The 11065-nt window shown below is 48.3% G+C and overlaps 1 pseudogene; it reads left to right on the forward strand.

The window, feature by feature from the left end:
- The first annotated feature begins 385 nt into the window (after positions 1-385).
- The window catches only part of LOC119336613, a 14914-nt pseudogene continuing 4234 nt past the window's right edge, over positions 386-11065 (forward strand).

Raw genomic sequence — 11065 nt, forward strand, 5'->3', positions numbered from 1 at the left:
AAAAATACACGTATGATTAGCAGTATATATACTTCGTAAGAGAACTAACTAGACCAAAATATAGAACTTGTCTACTTATATAACTCAAATTCAAACGTCAATGACATTCTGTGAGCCAATTAACAACTATAAGAGGACAGATGAGCAGAACAAATTTCATCATACATGCACACTGCACACGGGGATCCAAATTCCAATATTCCAATATTTCAACACTGCACACAGGGATCCAAATTACAACAAATTTCAGCCTCCAAATTTTAGTGTTGCCATCAGTTTCCCTAATTTCGTCGTATATGCAACACTGCACACGGGGACCCAGTTTCCAATATTTCAACGTTGCAATTGAGCTGGGCACATGGCACCTACAAAATCCAGTAGCAAAATTCGTATGGGGCGGAGCGGCCGGTATCACACGGGGACCCAATTCACAAAGCTGCAGGGGCCATTACTACCTGGTAAAAATTAATCTCATCATCGAGACTAGACCACCATTCCCTCATCATCGATCTAGTATCAGCGTCTCCTCTCTCAAGGTCAGTGCTATCGCTTTATGCAGATGATTGATTGTTATCTTCAAGCTGTCGATCCGTGGTTTCGTAAACTGAGAGGTTGTACTGTTAATCCATGGCGTCTGGCTGCTCTTGTCGCCTCCCCTCGCCGGAGAGGAAGGTCAGGTGGCCTCCCTCTTCCTCTGCAAATCCAGATCCAGAGTAGATACTACGTTCTAGGGTCGCCGCCGTCGGCATGGCCGTTGTCTTCTCGATCGATGCAGCCTCAGGCGGTCGGACAGCAGTAAAGCGTCTCGCCCAGATCTTAAACTTACGGAAGCCAAACCTCAAGCTGCTGCAGGAGCAGGAGCTGGCGTTTCCATTAATCTCCCCTGCTTTGCGTTTCCCTCCACCACCTCACGCCATCCCTCCAGATCTGATCTCAAGTGTACTCTGACCACTCAAGTGTACTCTGCTTTTTTCTTCTGATGCTCTTCACGGCCTACTCTGCTTCTTTCTTCGTCAGCAACCTATGCCCCGGCCCTGCAGCAATACCGGTTTCTTCCTTCTGCCCGTGCGTGTGTGCGCGTTTCAGGAGGCGACGGTGTATCCAGATCGCCGCCGCCGAAGCTTGTCACTGCTGCTGCTGCTTGTCTGCCATTTTGCACAGGCAGGCAAAAAATATGCAAGATTAATTAATTAATCCCCGGGAGCTTCCACATGCTGCAAATTATGTAGACTAGTGTTTCCTTCGGGGTCTTCCTGAGGTGTGCATTCTTTTTTAATTCCGTGGAAAAAGGGCAGAAGGGCATTTTTAGCACTACATCAAATTAGGCTTTTAAACACTGTAGCCATATTTGTTATCTCAACTTTACAAGCATTATATCATGTGTGTATCGACTTTGGTACAAATCTTACAATAATTTCTTTTATTTTGCATTTAATGCAGGGTTTTATTACACCAGTGGGCAATGTGTTTCAGTTCTAGTTTGTGCTAAATATTTGTTGACGCTTCAGTGATTTACTGCAGACAACTTTCTTGCACAACTACCATATGCTGCTATAGAAAGGTACTAGCGATCTAGTCAAACGTGAGTTCTCCATGGAATGGTGCTCTAGTAGGAACAAACTTTCTTTTGTTAGTGTTGAAAGTGCATATTCTGGAATGGACTGCAGGCAGATACATGGATCTTGAGGTCCTGCAGCGTATACTTGATGGAAGAGAGAAGCCAACAAATCTATCATTCACACTTTTGAAGAGTATCACGGAAAATTTCTCAGATGATCGAGAAATTGGCCATGGTGGATTCGCAACGGTTTATAAAGTAAATTATCTTAACAGAAATTACGCATATATCATCATCTAAGATCATGCTTGAAATTCTTATATCGACTTGAGCCTCCGTAGTTAAAATCACAGTATATATAGCTGTTACATATATTTCCAAGATACTATGCGTATACATTGAAGTCAGTCAATCAGGCAGATTCTTGTACCATAAAAAAAAGACAATTATGTGTGTGGTACTCCTAGGATAGAGACACGGTGTCTCGCGTTATATGGCACAAGCCTGCTCGCATGCATTAGTTGGTCAGGGAGTCCCAAATATGTGGTGGCGTGAGTATTGTGTTACTCACTTCATCTCTTTATTGCATAGCACCTTCAAATTCAGCTAGACATTCTTTAATGCTCACAAGAGAAATTAAACAGGGAGTGCTCCCAAATGGGAATGTTGCTGTAAAGAGGATAAGGAACGGCTATACCATCAATGAGACCTTTTTTTATCGAGAAGTTGACAGCCTGTTGAACATTGAACATAAAAATGTCGTACGGTTTCTTGGCCTTTGCGCTAGCACAGACAAGATAGCCATACCAACTAGAGGATCGAAAGAACATATTTACGCTGAGGTACGAGAAAGATTACTCTGTTTTGAGTATATCAGCAACGGAAGCCTGCAAAAATATATTACTGGTACGTTGTTGCATCCGATAGCTGTTATCTTTGTTTATTTATCTTTTCCCGTTCATTTCATGTTCAGTATATAGCTTGCATAAATCCATTGTTGGAAACTTTCATTCTTGCTGTTACTCTTTCTATTATTCAGATGAATTAAGGGGACTTGAATGGAATACACGTTATAAAATAATTAAAGGCATCTGCGAAGGCTTGCATCATCTGCACAAGGAAAAGCAGATATTTCATATGGATCTGAAACCCGACAATATACTACTAGACAACGATATGGCGCCGAAAATCACAGATTTTGGTTTATCGAGACTTGATGAGAAGTCAAAACTATGAGTGAAGAACGTCATGGATCACTGTAAGCTATGCATCAAAAGAACATGTGTCTTTACATTTACTCTCACATTGTTTGATGTTATAATGCATTGAAATACGACCTTTTATGCAGAGGATATTGTGCTCCAGAATACCTACATCAGGGAAAGATGTCATTCAAATCAGACATGTACAGTTTGGGTGTCATAATTATTGAACTAGTGACAGGACAAAAGGCGGTCCCCAATAATAATAACAATGTATGAAGGTTTTATCTCGCCATGGAGCCAATCTCTTTTTCAAAATATCTTAACTTTCTGCCTTGCATATTTTTTACAATATTTTTGACTAATCATACTTAATTTGCATATTATGGTGTTGGATGGTATGCATATCTGGTAAAATAATACATATTGGATGAGAAAAACAGGCCATGCAATGTTCTTTCTCAAAAACCTATCTACGCACCACCGAAAAGTAAACTCTTTGGCTGATAGTGATACTGAGTTACACATTACTCGTGCCACAATTTAGGAAATTGATTCTGATGGATGGTAGCTTCATGCATAACATTTTCAGCCATGTGGTCCCGGGTCACCGGCCTTGTCTCTTCATAGCTTCCCAGAGTCCATGGACCACTCTCGCTTCCTGCTAAAATTGTAAATTATACCTTGCTAGGTTGCTTATATGTGACCTTCGTGGATTTAGGAAATACCCACACACTTGATTTATCCACAACAAAAACTAATTTGTTTTGCTAAATTTTAGTTGACCGAGACATAGTTATGTCTTAATTGATGCTATATTCATGAGATCTTACGTGGAGGTCCATGCAATTTTCTTTTCTTTTTTATATGTTATGTCACTCGACTGAGACTTGGTTAAGTATCAGTCGAGTAAGATCTATCCACACCCAAAATTAATAGGAAGTTTTTTTCCTCATAGGAAACACAAGTTGTGAGCGTTACTTATTCAATTTTTTATGAGACCGTGTCAAGAGGACAGGGAGCTCCTGAGCATGTAAGAAAGGTTGTTGTCGATTAAAGGGCGACCATGCAAAACCGTGGCAAATGAGACAAATTCCCTAGCTAAACTAGACCAGGAGTGTTATCCTGGAGAATAGCAACACCGGCAACCTGTGCGCCCCCCCTTGAAGTTGACAACACCGATGCCAGCCCGAGCCAACCTCCACTGTGGAATTTGTTCGCTATCCCTAGTGAATTGTGACTTGTGAGGGAGTTCTTTGGCAACACATCAAGGAGGAAAACAACGCACTTGGGCACCATCTTTGCGAGCATCGACTCCATCTAAAACTTATGATTTCGCCTCGACTGCACATAACCACCCTATCTAACCTTTCGGAGGGGCTCACTACACCACTAGCCATCTCTTGCTCCAGATCCGACATCTCCAACATGGGGGAAGACGCGGGAAGGGGAGAAGGACTCTGCTGTTGCCCAAGTTGCCGTCCACATCGTCTGTAGGTGAGCATGAATGTAGAAGGGCGGCGGTAGGTGAGCATCAATTTAGAAGGGTGACGCCAAGGGGTGGGTCCCGGGGTTCCTTTGCCATCTCTTGCCCTAGATCTGAAGTTCCGACATGACATGTGTGACCATGATGGCTATGACGATGTCGAGGATGACGGTGACGCCGGTGGCATCCTTGCACGACAACTTCTGCTCGTCCCAATGATGTCTCTATTCCGGTTTGCAAATAGCGACGATGGGGCGGGCACGGGCTGGATGGCTCGTGGTTTTTTGTTTTTGTAACTAATATAATCCCCATTAATCGGTGCTTGCTTTGTCAACGGTGAAAGTAGTCACCAGTGATGTTTAATCCTTGACCGGCCCAAAAGCCGTCAGTTATGGGGTTTAGGAACGCATCAATGATGTTTGAAACTATAGTAGTGGGTCTTGGTACTGTTCTCTCTAATGCAGTCTGGTGGTGTTCTTCTTTATATAAATCAACAGTATTCTTTTTTTGGACACAGTACAAATGCAGGCGCTCATATATACGCACATACACTCATCCCGATGAACACATACACGCACACCCTACCCACTGAATTGGCATATCATCTTAAGATTTATGAAGTCACCAAAGGTGCCTCGTAGTCGATGAGAAAGCATCTCCTCCCACTGAATGCACATCACCGGAAATTAAAAAATATAAATCCAGGAATAAGTGCGAGCACCAGGACTTAAACCCTGGTGGGCTGGGGATACCACTGTCCACCTAACCATCCAACCAAAATTTAGTTTGCATAAATCAACAATATTCAGACCATCGGATTAGTAGCCACACCTTCACTACGTGCAGGCCGGGAGAAAATCCATCTGTACTATCTCTAGCGCCTCCTTGTATGTATGAACCCTTCTCATCTCTATCTCTCTCTCTCTCTCTCTCTCTCTCTCACACACACACACACACACACACACACACACACACAGCAAAAACAAACGACATGGGAAGCTCGGTTTGGCAAAAGATCTTTGGAGTGAGTGAGAAAGATATTAGGGTCTTACGTGATTATTGGGAATTAAAACCTTATCTCTCTCATTTACATCGATCCTAAGCATCCATCGCCTCGTCTAATTTTGTGCAGATGAGAGAGGCGTGTCTAAGCTGGTTTACGTGTCATCATCCTGACGCTTGAGTTTTTTTGTTGAAGATTTCAACTTATTCTGTGACACATATTGTGGAATGACAGGTACTTAGGAAATGGAGGCACAGATGGAAGAAAACTGGGAATGAAACACCATTGGTTTACCAGCAAGTAGCAAAATGCCTCGAAATTGGGTTACTCTGCCAGGAAATTGACCCATCCAAACGGCCTTATATATGGCATCTGATACATGTTATAAGAGAAATTGAAGGTGTTAATGAAAAGATTAGCAATGCCTATGAACATACATTTGGACAGGTAAGCTCATATGCTTCATGGGCATTATTGCTTTGAACTACTTACCCTGAGTATCGTGTGTAACACGTATATATGTACTCGTGCTCTTTTCATGAAGATAAGCTCTTACTCAGAAGATGATATGCTTGGAATTGAGCCACTACAACTACATTTTCCTTTTGAGCTTACCAAACAGATGTCATGCGCACTTCAGCTAACCAATGAGACAGGTTCTTGCATTGCCTTCAACATCGAAAATACAAGCCCCCTGGCATACATCATACAGCCGCAGAAAGGCATTATACCGCCACGATCCATGTGTAGTGTTGAGATAACAATGCAGCTACAAGGCAATAGACCGGGATATATGCATCGTGCCAGTGAACTTATTGTATCGAGCACCAAAGTGAATGATTGCCTTGCGGTTGAGGATATAACTACAAACATGTTCATTAATGAGGCGGTCAACGTGGTTGATGACGTGAATTTGGATGTGGTTTTTTATGTCAGTGAGCCACAAGAAGCAAGTGAGGAAACCAGTGTGGTGAGTTGTCTAAGAATACTAACTTGCAAAGCTTTGTCTATTCAGTTAGTGCCCAGTGCAAATTATCTTCGATTATAGTTAGCGTGCCAAATGGATAGGCGTTCAAATCAAAATATATTTACTTATGCTTTGTAGTTGAACTGAACTTTGTGGTTTTGTGAATGAAATTGCGGAGAGATCGCTTTCTTCAACAAATAAAAGACGTCCAGATCAAACATTTTTTAAAATTATTTTAAACGGAGTACCACAGTATAATGAGTAGATTAGGTTGGGTTGCACATCTTTTCCTTTTTATTTTAATGTAGTATAAAATCAACCAGAAAAAATATGTGTTGTGGAGAAGTCAGAATTTTGTTTGTTGACAAGTCTCACCAGTTGTGTGCGTGCGTGTGTGCACATCAGCACGTGACACAGCCACCGAGACACAGGTGAGATCGCTAAACTAAGAAAGAAAACTTATTTACAAAAGCTATGTATATTTAATTATTGTCTAGTACAAATGAAACTTGTGCGTAATGAATAATGGTGCAAGTAAGAGTAACAGCATGGCAGAAATTTAATTAATACAAATGTCAGATCAAATGGCAGAAATTTAATTAATACAGCATGGCAACAACGGGATAATAGGTATAATATTTCGAGTAAGCAATGTTTCACTCAGCCAGGATAAGTGAGCTATTGGTTACCAGGGGTGTTTCATCCTTGTTTGATCAAAACTGTACATACCATATAATGCACTAGAAAGAAAGCGTTCAATTGTCTGTCTGTCCATGTATATGACTTACAAAGCTATGTCTCTTTGATTTGTGTTCAGCATAAATAATTGTTTATTGCATAGTTGATTCCTGGATAATTAAAATAAGCATCGCGCATCAAATCTTTTTTTTCCAACTGATTTTAATACACCAATATAATCAATAGTCATGTTATGTTTATATTACAGAAAAATAAATGACATAGCTGTAGCTTGTTGTACCAATCATTCCAAAAATTACTAGGTACTATTTGAAATTTTACCATATAAAATGAGGAAAGTCAATATTCTTTTTTTCTTTGAATCAAGGAAAGTCGATAGTCATTAACCACTCCTGCCACGGTAGTGTCGTGGCACCTACTACCTCCGTCCGGGTTTATTGGTCCCCATTGTATTTCGTGCCAAATTTTGACCATAGATTAAACTAACAAAATGTTCACGCATGTCATCAAACATTATATTTTTGAAAACTATGTTCAAATACGAATCCAATGAGATAATATTTCTTGACATGCATTAACATTTTGTTAGTTAAATATTTAGTCAAAATGTGGCACAAACTACAAAGGGGACCTATAAACCAGGACGGAGGTAGTACCACTTATTCATCGATTAACTTTATTTTAACTGCGAAACTAAACGACGGGCATAGATTGTCAAGCTGAGTTGGCAATACACATGGATTTTAAGCTGACGTGGACATAGGCCTACATGTCATCTTCATCCCTCCTCTCTACCCATCCTCCATCGTCTCCTTCCTAGAATTGGTTGGGGTTGAGACCGGAGATTTGGAGCACGTCCAGCGATGAGAGGGTGCGGTCGGGATGAAGCTCTGCAGAGTGGGAGCCCTCGGCGCAGTTGATCTTGGCATGCCTGGAGAAGTCAGTGTTGCCAACCACCGCTGTGTCCATGGCCACGCCGATCGATCGAGTCCTTGAGAAACCTTGCTTGGTGTCTGACAACCTAGTTTTCTTTTCCTTTGCTCTTTTCCCCTATACGACCATTAGTCTGACAACCTAATTATCTCCGTGACCGCGAGCATGATGTGTCGGGGTACTCCCACGTGGCCCGGGCATGATGCGCGAGCATGATAATCTTGGAGTTGGCGCCGAGCTGGGCGGGCGGCATGACCATGGGTGTCGGGGTACTCCCACGCGGCCCGGGCAAGCATGGGGATGTTGGCCGTGACGAGCGTCGGGTTGGCCATAGAGCATCTTGGTCTCCCAGGGCCACACTACGGCGGCCTCGTTGTCAGCATCTACGAACTTGGTCGACATGCCGCACAAGCATGGGAGGAAGCCGGACAGCACAGCGATGCAACCACGTGGCCGCCCATGCCGACGTGCTGCAGGCGCTGCAATAGGCGTCCTCGCCTCCTTGGTGCCCTCGGCGCCGTCATCTGGCCATTGTGGGGTTTGAAGTGGCGGTTGTAGAAGTACATGTCGCCGCGCCGCGAAGACCGAAGAGCGGCAGCATCGTGTCATGCTCCATCACAGCAAAGGTCACGGACGGCTCGAGAGACATGTTTACGCCGTCGTGCTCGCCGAACTCATGCCAACTCTCACCGTCGATGATGTGCCTCTCACCTTGCGGTCCACCGCCGGCGGGTCGTACATTGATGCCCTGGTCTGCTGTAGCTACGCGCTGCTAGTAAAGGTCTCATTGGCAGCGGCGTGTGTCGCCATCGAGGCGTTGTTTGCTGCCGGGCGTGCAGGCACTTGCACGGGCGGCCCTACTGGTGTTAGCGCTGCTAGTCGCTCGTGCTGCTCAGGTGGCTTGTGGGTGGTTGCCTTCGCGCGATGTTCAGGGCAAATCAGTGTTATGTGTCATGACTGTTGAGTAACGTGATTGTATTAAGAAACATTGGTTAGACTAGGAAATATTCTGGCTTGCCTTGTACTTCAAGTAGATCATGTACTCCTATATATATGCCCACGAGGCTCAAGCAATACAAACAACAAACTATTTCATCAGATCCCTCTCTTCCTTCTAACATGGTACCTATCGCAAGTCAATCCTAAACCCTAGCCGCCGCCGCTTCCGCACCTACGCGCCGCCCCCGGAGCGGTCGGCCTCCATGACCGCCGCCGGGGGCCGCGCCGCCCGTACCTAGGGTTCGTCCGCCGGCCGTGTCGGCCGGCTGCCCTAGAGAGTCTTTTTTCCCCGATCTTTGATCCGGGTTTTCTCTCTCGCCGGTCACTTTGATCGGCGTCTACTTTTTGCCTTTCCGGTCTATGTGATCCGGTTTGCGTCGCCCACCGCCGCGGTTGACCCCGTGCGCCTCTACTCCAACACCGGCGCGATTGGCCAGCTTCTTCACCGACCCGGCGGCCTCGCGCGTCGTCCGCGCGTCTGCCCGTCGGTCGCCCCGACGCGGCGGCCTCGCGCGTCGTCCGCGCATCGGCCTGCCGGTCGCCCCGACCCGGCGGCCTCGCGTCATGCGGCGGCCCTTCACCGCCGCCATTTGCGTGACGGCCCGCCCGTCGATCTACGCCGGCCATCACCACCCTGCTCTGACCGGGACTCCTGCATCACCCCGACCCGGCGGCCTCGCGCCATGCGGCGGCCAATCATAGCCGCCCTGCCGCCCGCCGCCGCCGGCTTCATCTCGGACTCCGCCGCCACCACGCCTCCACCGAGCGGCGTCCCCGACCTCGCGCGCGATCGGCTTGATCACCCGCTCGCCGTCGCGATCTGCCTCATCTACGCCACGCGACCGACCTGGCCCGTCGGTTGCACGCGCCTCCACAGGTCCCGTGAAGATCGTCCCCGAGTTCAGCGCGCCTCTCCATCGATCGAGCATCGGGCTGCCGTTGCGCCGCCCCGTCGGGCCGCAGCGCCGCCGCCCCGTGGTTCTTCTCCCGGCTGCACCGACCCGCGTCACCGCTGCGTCGCCCCTTCGGGCCGTAGTGCCGCGGCCCGCGGTCCCTCGCCGCCCCGAGGGCGTTCGCTCTAGGCCGTCCCGTGGCTGCATCGACCCTCGCGCCGCCGCTGCGTCGCCCCGTCGGGCCGTAGCGAGCGTGGCACGCGGTCCACGCCGCCGTCCCGAGGCCGTCCCCGCGGTTGCACCGACTCGTGAATCGCCGTTGTGTTGCCCCTTCGGGCCGCAGCGTCGCGGTCCGCGGTCCCCGCTGCCGCCCCGAGGTCTTCCCGCCGTCGCCCCGACCCGCCTACCACCGTTGCGTCGCCCCTTCGGGCCGTAGCGCCGCGGCCCGCGGTCCACTCCGCCGTCACCGCGCGTCGACCTCCCGTGGTATGCGCCGCGCCATCTCCCTTAGCGCGGGAACGCCACCGTCCGCGCCGGTCTTCGTCACGCCGTCAGGGTTTTTCGCCTACTTCGAGCATCGTCGCCGCGCTCATAACCTAGCCGCCGCCGCCATCAGGCCGCTGCCGCTGCTCCTCTTCGGCTGCCGCCGCCGCTACCCCCGTAGCCGCTACCGCCGCCCATCCACCCCGTTCTTCTTCATCCAGCACCAGCCCGTCGCCAGCATCGCCGTCATCTACCCCGACCGCTTCATCTACTCCGACAACCGCGTGCGACATTGGCCCCGCGTCGATTGGCGCCGCAACCGTCGTCGAGTCCTTCTCTGCTGGCCTCTCCGACTTCTTCGACATGGCGTACAGCTTCTGCAGGTCCTAGTCTACGCATGCCCGGTGCTGGCAACACCGCCGCGTGCCTTTGTCCACGACGTGTCCCCGGGCCTGGCAAGCCTGGCGCGGCGCTTCGTCAACTTCGTCTTCGTCCGTCTACGCATGCCCGGTGCTGGCAACACCGGTGCGTGCCTTCGTCCACGATGTGTCCCCGGGCTTGGCAAACCCGCCACGACGCGTTGTCAACAACATTTTCTTCCCGGCGCACCCCTACTTCGACACCACTGCGCCCATGCTAACTCGACGCCCTCTTGCGCCCGCGGCTCCACGGGAACTTCCTCGACACCGGCCACCCCGACTCGACATCGACCCCGGCATTCTTCGCACGGCTACCTCGACCACGGCTCCACGACCCACACTCTCGGCTGCCTCGACAAACGGCACAAAGGGCTACCGCCTTGCTTGAGCAACCTCGTCGGTTGCCACTCCAGCCACAACTCC

Source organism: Triticum dicoccoides, chromosome 7B, assembly GCF_002162155.2.
Source record: "Triticum dicoccoides isolate Atlit2015 ecotype Zavitan chromosome 7B, WEW_v2.0, whole genome shotgun sequence".
In the NCBI taxonomy this organism is placed as follows: Eukaryota; Viridiplantae; Streptophyta; class Magnoliopsida; order Poales; family Poaceae; genus Triticum; species Triticum dicoccoides.